We start from the raw sequence: 9,662 nt of genomic DNA, 5'->3' as shown, positions 1-9,662 counted from the left end.
CAGCAGGATTAGCCTGGTATTTTCCTTATTTTACAGCATTTTTTGTCACCCCATAGCTCCCCTGTCATTGTGGGCCCTTTGAGCCCGGCTGCGCCCAGAGATCAGGAATGTTTTGGAGGGAGGTTTTCCTTTCTCCCAGCACAACAAAACCCTTTTGGGGTCCTTCCTGGTGGTCCTTAAGGTCTGCAGATCACCTTTAAGATAAGCCAGGTACTTTCCTTATTTTACAGCATTTTTTGTCACCTCATAGCTCCCCTGTCATTGTGGGCCCTTTGAGCCCGGTTGCGCCCAGGGATCGGGAATGTTTTGGAGGGAGGTTTTCCTCTCTCCATGTGCAATAAAACCCTTTTGGGGTCCTTCCTGGTGATCCTTGAGGTCTCAGATCACCTTTAAGAGAAAGCCTTGCCCTGGCACACGAGGGAAGGCTCGAACAAGGCTCCTTAACACAGCCCCGTGTCCTGCCGGGCACCTCTCCCGCCCAGCCCCGCTGAATGAGACCTTAGTTTTCAGGATAAACACATCCATCACAAAGCTGCTTGGCCCACATCCCCTCCATGAAACCCCTTTTTGAGGACTCTCTGCCCTGAGCCCTCATCCCTGCTCCACTTTCCACTCCCCAACCTGCTTTTTTCCAACGCTGCCCAAGCAAAACCCTGCATTTTGCATTTTGCAGGAGTGGGAAAGGGTGCAGGAAAACAAGGGGAGACTTTAACCCCCTGTTTTAAAGCTGGAGCTCCCTCCTGGTTTGGTATATTTAGTTTGGGCACAGTTCTGAAACAAAAGGTAAAAAGGAGCCAAGTTGTTGGGGCAGGGGGAGGGAAGAAAGTTGGTTTGATTTCGAGAGCCTTGGAAGATCATTAAAATTTCATAACAGGCAGGGAAGAAAAAAAAAAAAAAAGGGTTGTTTGCTTCTAAGGTCTCTCTGGTGTTTAAAGAGCTCGAGACAAAACTGCCGAGCAGAATATTCCAGTTTATCCCGTGGAATAGGAAGGAATGGCCCCAGACATAATTACAAGTAAGTAGAGCAGCGAGAGAGGGGAAAAAGCTCAGGAAATCTGATGTCTAAGAGGGTTTTTTTTTCACTGGGGTTTAATCAGATTGTTTGTGGTGATTTTTCTGACCTGCCTCAGTAAAGCGTTGGAAATTTCGACAGCAAAACGGGCGGGATTGAGGGAATTTTGGCTGCTGGAATTTGGGGGCAGCGGAAGGCAAAGCAGGGGTGAAATGTGGAGCGTGGTTTGTGAGTTTACAAAGCCGGGTCCAGGGGATGGGGTTTCAGCAGTGGCCTCGCTGCTCACTGATTTTTGGAAGTTTTATCTGCTGAACAAGCAACAGGAGAGGGATTTTTACAAAAGCAGGGAAATGATATCTCATTAATATTCCTACCTAGCAGAAAAAGAAGGGAATAATAACATTTAGTGGTTCTAAAGCAGCGGGGAGATGATGATGAATGTTAGGCTGTACGTGAAAACTATACAAGGCTGTATAGATTTCAAAAAAAATCCGTGCTATTTCTGTTCTTGGGCTTCACTCTTTAAAAATACATTACCACTGAAATGGAGTTTTAGAAGGGAATAACAACACTGGCAAAATATTTCTTTGAAGAGCAGAACTCCTGATCTGAAAAACAAAATGGGCCGTAAATCACAGAGCACATTAAGAGCCACAAGATCTATGGAAGTCTAACATTATAAAATATTCTTCTCAGGATGAAATAGCATTTAAAACCAGTGTTTTATAGTGATACAAGCACTAGGAAAGGGATTATGTTCCTGTCAAGGTTGTAGATATCAGTTCCATTCTGAAATCACAGTACAGTACTTTAAAAAATCATTAATAGTGATTAGATATTTGTATATATGACATCAGACTTATTCATGAAAGGAGAAACTTTTAGCTCTATATTTGCATTTTATTATTAACTTACTTTTAGCTGTCTGCAATTTGTAAAACATCACTGGATTTAATGGCATCGTTCTTGCAGCAAAAGTTATGTATCTTACTTTTTAATTTTGTTTTACCAAAGAAAAAGCCAAACCCTAAAAACATAATCTTACTTGTAATTTCCTGTAGATAAAATGATTGTTAAATAACATCCAAGCTGAACACAAAGAAAATGTATTTAATTATTTGTTCAAATGCATACAATTTTTTGGTTTTTAATGAGTAGAGCTTATTACCCTTCCTCTTTTTATACATAATCCATAAACGTTGTAAGAGCAGCTTTTGGGTACAAGAGAAGGTGTTTTTAAAGGAATATTTTTAAATTCAAAGTGAAATCTTATTATCTCTTGTGGGATTTGTGCTCCTAAAATCATTTCCCACAGTAAATTGTTCCTCTGATTTGAAATGTTCATCCCACAAGGAGGATTAATTATTCCATTAGGACACAATTTTCTCCTCATTTTTCTATCTCCCAGGAAAAAATCAGCCTCCCTGCTTTTCAGTTTTTACACAAGTGTACAAATAAAATTCAGAGATTATTTCTGAGGATTGTCCATGTGCAAACTCCCATCATTTTTTAAGGAGTTTCCCAGAGAGGAGCCTGATCCAAGCCCTGTTGGAGTTAATGACTCATTTCTCTCTGCTGTAAAGGGATTTGGAGCTCAGCACTGGACTCCTTACAAGCTGGAGGCTGAACTTTCATAAGAACATGAATTTTATCATCTTGCAAAATCAGGAATCATGGAATAATTTCGCCTGTAGTTGGAGAGCGCAGTTTGGTCTGATAATGATATTTTCCTCCGTGTACTTTGGATTTATCAGTGGTTTGTGGCTAACACAGCCTGTGTCAGATGATTTCTCACCCCCACATTAATAACACTGTGATTGTGTAGAAAAACAAATTTTGAACCTTTGATTTCATTATTTTTTAAAAATAGACAAAGGATTGACAATAATAGACAAGAAATAGACAAAGATCCTATTGTCTAAAAATAGACAAAGCTATTATTTACAAAAAAGCCTCATAATTTGATAATTATCAGAACAGCCCGAAACCTCACCAGCTCCATGAGAAAACGGAGAAGTCTGAGGGGTTACAGGAATTCTGGAGGCAGTGAAGGCTCCAACGCTTTTTGCCTCCTTTTCTCTCTTTTATTCCTTGCCCTGGGCTTCCCACAAAGCCTCCATTGGGAGCAGGGTCTGGAAAGGGTCAGCTCAGTGGAAGCAGGGTCTGGAAACAAGGCTCATGTTGTCACACCAGGTTTGCTGAACCCTTCCAGCCCAACCTGGGGCTCCATGTCCTGCCATCATGTAAATGAGCTGTTCCTGCTGGGAACGTGGCATTCCCGGGAACGTTCCCTCCTGATTTAAGAGCTCATGCTGATGCTGCTGTCCTGGCTTTGCAGGCATTCACAGCCTCCCTTCTCAGCCTTTCCCTTTTTTTCTGTGTGGAAAGAAGTGAAGGGGGAAGGCTCCCAGCTAGATGAGTTTGTAGGAATAACATGGAGAGTGGGCTTGGAAAAGGAAAATCCTTTAGGAACGTTTAAAAATGCAACTCTTCTTTAAATACTCCCCAAAAGAAACCCCCCCCAAAAAAAAAAAAAAAAAAAACCAACAAAAAACCCAAAACAAAACAAAAACCCAAACAAACAAACAAACAAAAAAAAAAGCCAAACCAAAAACATCAAACGAAACCAACCCAAACCAAACCAAACCAAACCAACCCAAACCAAACCAAACCAAACCAAACCAAATGAAACTAAGCCAAACCAAACCAAACCAAACCAAACCAAACCAAACCAAACCAAACAAAACAAAACAAAACCAAAACCAAAACAAACAAACAAAAAAACCCCACAGAATCAGTGGCTGCAGTTATTTGCAGATAATGCCATTTAAGAGGCCAGAAATCTTCTTGGATTTTCCAGTCTGGACAGATGAGGATACACAGCGGTCTCATCCCCTGCAGGACTCCTCTCCCTGATCCATGGCCCAAAACTTTCCAAATTATTGAGCCTCCCCAAAAAATTTAAGAATCAGTCTTGCTTGGGAGGAGTGAAAAGCTGGATTCTGCTTAATTTCTGTTCTTTCTGTGCAGGAGAAATTCACAGAGCTCAGTGCAAAGAGTGCAACAGAGCCCAGAAGTGCCAGGGGCAGAATGCGATGGATGATTTCCAATAGCACCGCCTGCCCAGTCTGCTCCCACCCCTGGACAGAAATCTTGGCTGCCTCAGGGATGCAGTTTGCAACCTCTCTGCTCCAACACTTGTAAATAAAGGCCTTTTTATCTCTGGGGTTTCATGTTCAGAAGAAAGTTATCTGTGGCCATAAAAAACACGTCTGTCCCTCTGCTGAGGGCAGAGCAGCCCAGGGTTCAGCATGGCATGGAAATGCTTCCTGCAGGCTTGGAGCCACAGCTATGTCCTTTTTCTCCTTTTTTTCCATACACTTGATCCTGACCCAGGCAGCTGCTGCTCCTTCTGGAGGGTGGCAACTCAGAAAATGCCAAATATCTGATTTTTTTTGTGTTTAATAAAATTTGTCCTTGCATGGGCAGAAATATTTTTGTTACAATATCTGCCCAAACCCTTAAACTCTCATAAACTGCCCTCAGCTCTGGTGTTGCTATCACAGCTCCAGCATCCCTGGAGAGGATGAAGCTCCTTGTCCTGAGGTCTCTGCCTCAGCACAGCTCTGTCTGCAGCAGGGGCAGGACAGGGATGGGGATGGAGCAGAGAAATCAGCTGTACTGGGTTGGGGAGCAGCTGTAAAACCCGATTTGCCAAACTCAGCAGAGAGGCAGCTGCCCTGCCCTACTCCCAGTGAAGCCTCTTCCTCCTGACAGCCTGCTGAAAGCATTTCCATTGTGTGGCACTTAGCACGTCTGGGGATTTATGGCAGCTGATGCTTTCTGTGCTCTGTCCCAGTGACACCCACAGAAGATGCTGAAGAACAACCCGTGCCAGATCTCTGCTCCTCGCTGCGTCCAAATGTGGTAAAAGCCTGGAAAGCTCTGACGTAGGAGAGCCCTGCTTGTCCTGGTCTGATCCTGAATGACACTGACACCCACTGACTTCTCCCTGCAACAGATGCTGCTTAGGGAAAATACCGGGATTTAGATAAATTATAGGACAAAAAAAAAAAAAAGTGTATTTCCCAGCCTTTAAATGCAGGGTGCTGGCATGTGTGGCAGGGGTGGAACAAAACATTCACCAAATTCTTCATGTCCAGACTTTATTACCCTGCTGGATATGGAGAAAGGGAAGGAATAAAGCCTTCCCAGGCAGGAATAAAGCTCAAAGTTGAGCTTATCAGACTCCATAAAGGAGCAAAGAGGCATGGTGCGTGGCATAGAGAACTTCCCTGGTAATATCCAGATGTCCCTGCCTTTTCCACCCAGCAATTGCCCTGGAAAATGGCTGATGGCTGGGTTGTGTTATAGCAGAAAATAGGGATTTTCCAGCTGGACCACAGGCTGTGGCCATAGGGCATCTGCATCCCAATGCCTTTCCCTGCCCTTTACCTCAGCTGGCCCTTTGCAATGGTGAAATCGTGTTCCCAAAGGCAGGAACACAAAATAACTCATGATGTGCCTCAAACTGTGAGCAAAGAGTATCTGATCCTGCCCAAACACAGCCTGCTCGCTGCAGAGGGGGCAATATTTACACTGCAATCAACATCTAATTCCCTTTCCCAGCCCAAATATCCCCTTGTGTGCTCAGCCACAATTTCTGCTCATCCAGAAAATCGGCTGGGTGAGCATGGGGATGTGAGGAGTGCTCCCAGGGAATTCCTGGATCTCAGGGATCATCCCAAGATATACAAGGATCAAGGGTTTTCTCGTGGCTCATTTCATTTATAACCACCCAGCCTGGGCAGGGCTACTGAAAATTCAGGCTTCTGCGCTTTCCACACTTTCTAAATTAAAGTTTTTTCCCATGTAAGTGGGCAAAAAAGTGCCCTTCTTGCCTCAAGGATGGGGAAATAAGAGCAAAGAACCAAATTGCAGCCTCAAAGTGCAATTTAGATCTCCCAGGAGGCAGAAGATCTCCTCCTTGCCAGCCATCCCTTTGCTGAATTCAACAGCTCAGAATGACCAGCTGGGCAGAATGAAATTCCTTCCATTCTCAGATACTGCGATAAATATTTAATAAATAATCAAATTAAAGCCGAATGTTGCTTGTATTTATTTTTTTTCTCCTCCCTTAGGTCAACATCTGTAGCTTCTCGTGCTGTTATTTGTGAAACAGCTTTATTAACCTATTACGAAAGCAGGCATTTGTTATGGAGCAAATTGAAGTTTCACAGTCAATGGATGTTTTGTGGCCTGGGAAAAAGTAAACATCAACTGGAAAAGTCACTTGTGCCTATTCTTGTATTTGCCCAATGAGAATTAATATCAGATGTGTAGATGGTGGAATTCCTTGAAGGAAATGCATCTCCTTTGTTAAGGGCCTGCTAGCTGGAAGCTGCAGAGCCTCGGATGATGTAATAGCCAGACGTCTGCAGACTTTTAGAACAATTGTCATTTATTTCCAGGAATAAGAGGAAATTTCTTTCTCCTTCTCTTCCCACATCACTCATCCTAGCAGGGGAAGATGCTTTCCAAGGCATTTCAGCAGTCACTAATGGCACAGTTCTGTATGGGTCACTCCACTTGACAGATGGATTAGGATCCAGTGTCAAACTAAGGAAAAAGGGAGAAGAAATCTTCATGTGAGGATGGAGACAGACTGATGAGCCCACCCTGCTGACAATACTAAACCATTGGGGGGCTAAAGATGAAAGGTGACTGTGATGGGATGCCAAAAATCCATCTGGAAGCCCATGGCTGAGTGAGAAAACATCAGGTGAAGTTCAGGACAGATAAATGTCAAGCGATGTACACGGGGGAGGAGGGTGCTGGAAATGCTCTGAAGTAAATCTTACACTCTAAATTAATTGTAATCATTGAGGAGAGATGGAGGGTGATTATCCTGGGAAATAGCTTGGACTTGTGGCTCTCAGGAAACCAAGTGAATATTAAACTATTAAGAAATTAAGAAGATAGATAGATATAGATAAATATAGATAGATAGATAGATATAGATAAATAATAGATGGATAGATGATAGATGGATAGATGGATGGATGGATGGATAGATAGATAGATAGATAGATAGATAGATAGATAGATAGATTGATAAACTGATTGATTGATTGATAGATAGATAGATATAGATAGAGAGATAGAGAGATAGATAGATAGATAGATAGATAGAGAGATAGATAGAGAGATAGAGAGATAGAGAGATAGATAGATAGAGAGATAGATAGAGAGATAGAGAGATAGACAGAAAGAAAATGTGTTATTTTATAAGCTTTGGTGCATCTCCACCTGGAATACATGAAATTTCCCAGCTCCTAGAGGAATTAGTCAAGCTGGAACACAGAGGGTGGTGCCAAGGGTTCTCACACTCCTCAGTGTGAGAACAATTAAATGGATTCTGTTTCTTCAGCCAAAAGAGATGAGTGAGAGGATCTGATGGCCTTCGCAGGAATTAGGAATGACAAGGAGAGAACAGCAGGCAGCTGTTTGCTGTTTCTGCCTCTAACACAGACCTCAGACCATGAAATGGAGCTGGTGGCTGGCAGCTCCAAGGGAGCAGGAGCAATCCTCCACACCGTGCTGCGTCATCCCATGGAACCCCTTGCCATGGGATCCTGGGAGCATTAAAAGTTTACTGGATGCATTCATGAAAGAAAAACTCATCAGAGGTTTTTAAAATCCATCTGGGTTTTGTATTAAACAGAAAGGCTCCATGTCTGGTTCAGAAAGTGCCTGAGCCAGAAACCACTGTGAGCTGGGCAAGTGTTTGGGGGGAAGTGTTGCTGTAGGACTGACCTACATTTGTACTCTTTGCTGGGCTCTCACTACTGCTGCAGCTAGGAGGTTATTTGGCATGGGCTTCCAGCCTGACCTGCTAAAGCTGTTCATATCTCCTTGCGAGCCCAGACTTCCAAGTGATAAGTAATTCCAGACAAATGCATTCCTTATGTTCTCTCTTAAATGTAATAATAATGTTAACTATTAAGTCAGGTGATGACAAGCCAACACAGAGCGGCCTCAGGTCCTGAGCTTCTCCCTTCCCAGTCCTGATTTCCTCTGCTCTGGGTTGAGGTGACCCAGGGCAGCCCACAGGTGCTGTAGGGGCAGGTCTGCATGGGTGGACATCAAGACCCTCTTGTTTCCAACAATCTGTGCAGGGCCACCAAGAGACAAATGGAGGTGTTTAATGCACAGCAGGGCACTGATGGGGCTGATTTGGTGACCAGGCTCACCTTACTGTGCACCTGAAAATCGCAGCTCAAGGAGCTGTGCCCAGATTTCCTCTGACTACCAAACTCCAGTGTGGAGTTTGGAGCTCAGGGCATTTTAAGCAGGGAGGAAGCTCAGTTAAAAAAATTCCTTTTGGCTCTAAACCAGCAGAGACCTCCATAAGAGACATTCACAATCTTGCAACCAGCTCCTCCAACTCTAATTGCCTGAGCAGGAAGATGAAAACAGCTACAATGGTTTCTGGGCAAACATCTCTGTGTTTTAGTGAAGCGTTTGATAGTCCCATAAAATCTGAACTGAAAGCTTGACTCAGTCTGGCCTGGATGTGAGCGCTTGTCTGTGGTCTCTGCCTTGGCTGGAGTGCCACAAACCAGGATAAAGTTTGAGATGTCACGTTTGAGGAGATGAAGGAGGTGCTGCCTGGAGAGGGAAGTGCGTTAAGCCTGGCTTTATCTAATTTCTTCATGGATACGTTGGAGGACACTGCAAACAAAATGTGCATTGGACTTGCAGATGGTGAAAACACTGGGGAAAAACACAGGAGATGAATTACTGGCAAAGCTTCAATTACTCAGGGTAAGTCACCTCCAGCAGAAAAAATCTCTGTGCATGAAGGGGATGTGGCCACCATGGAGGAGAGCATTTGATCTCTGCTGGTTTTAGGACATGGCAGTGGAAAACTTGTCCTTTATGAGGGTTCAGAAGGGGAGATGGAGCTGAATCAACCACAGAGATAACAGCTTTTCAAACCATCCTCATGGTGATCATCTCATTTCTTGAATGCTGCTCCACTCAGGGGACCTCAGCAAGGAATCAACACCCCAGAGAGAATTCTGGGAGAAAGAAGGAAAAAAAATAAAAATTAAAAAGTAATAAAAGTAATGAAGAGCCAAAGGGGAATGGCTTACGAGAAAAGATTAAAATACCTAAATATGGCTAAGTTGTCCAAATTATGACTAAGGGAGGATATGATAACTGTCTGCATGTATATGAGGGCTGTAAGCCACTAGGAAAGGAAAGGCATTTTTTTGATTGACATAAGAAGAAATTTCGGAGAAATCCCATTAAATTAAACAAAGGAAAACGTTGAATGAATAACGGGAATTGTTCCTAATGGTAAACGTGACCAGAACTTGCAAAATGTTTTATATAAATTGATCTGAAAAAAAAAACATCAAGGAGATGTGAGAAAGCTGCTTGGATCCCAGTTATTAAAGATATTGGCTTCTCATGCTTCCTGCAGCAGAGCAAGGAACAAGAACAATCGAGCTCAATGGAGAGGGTTTGGCTCTCTTTGTTTTCTGGTGCAGGAAACCAACGATTTTAGAAAACCCTGCCAATGGTCTCGTTGCTAAAAATGCAGTGAGTGCATCCAGAAAGCTCAGTCACAAAAGAACAT

At 43.3% G+C, this 9,662-nt stretch overlaps 1 long non-coding RNA gene across 1 annotated transcript; it reads left to right on the top strand.

Moving 5' to 3' along the window:
* The first annotated feature begins 899 nt into the window (after nt 1-899).
* On the top strand, nt 900-5,112 carry LOC102074003 (uncharacterized). Its single transcript, XR_271524.3, has 3 exons — nt 900-1,015; nt 4,043-4,212; nt 4,872-5,112. It is a non-coding gene; the product is annotated as an uncharacterized LOC102074003 (long non-coding RNA).
* Nucleotides 5,113-9,662: the final 4,550 nt, after the last annotated feature.

The sequence above is a fragment of the Zonotrichia albicollis genome, chromosome 13 (assembly GCF_047830755.1).
Source record: "Zonotrichia albicollis isolate bZonAlb1 chromosome 13, bZonAlb1.hap1, whole genome shotgun sequence".
Taxonomy (NCBI): Eukaryota; Metazoa; Chordata; class Aves; order Passeriformes; family Passerellidae; genus Zonotrichia; species Zonotrichia albicollis.
The sequence above is the reverse complement of the archived record's forward strand: the minus strand, read 5'-3'. Positions and strand labels throughout refer to the sequence as shown.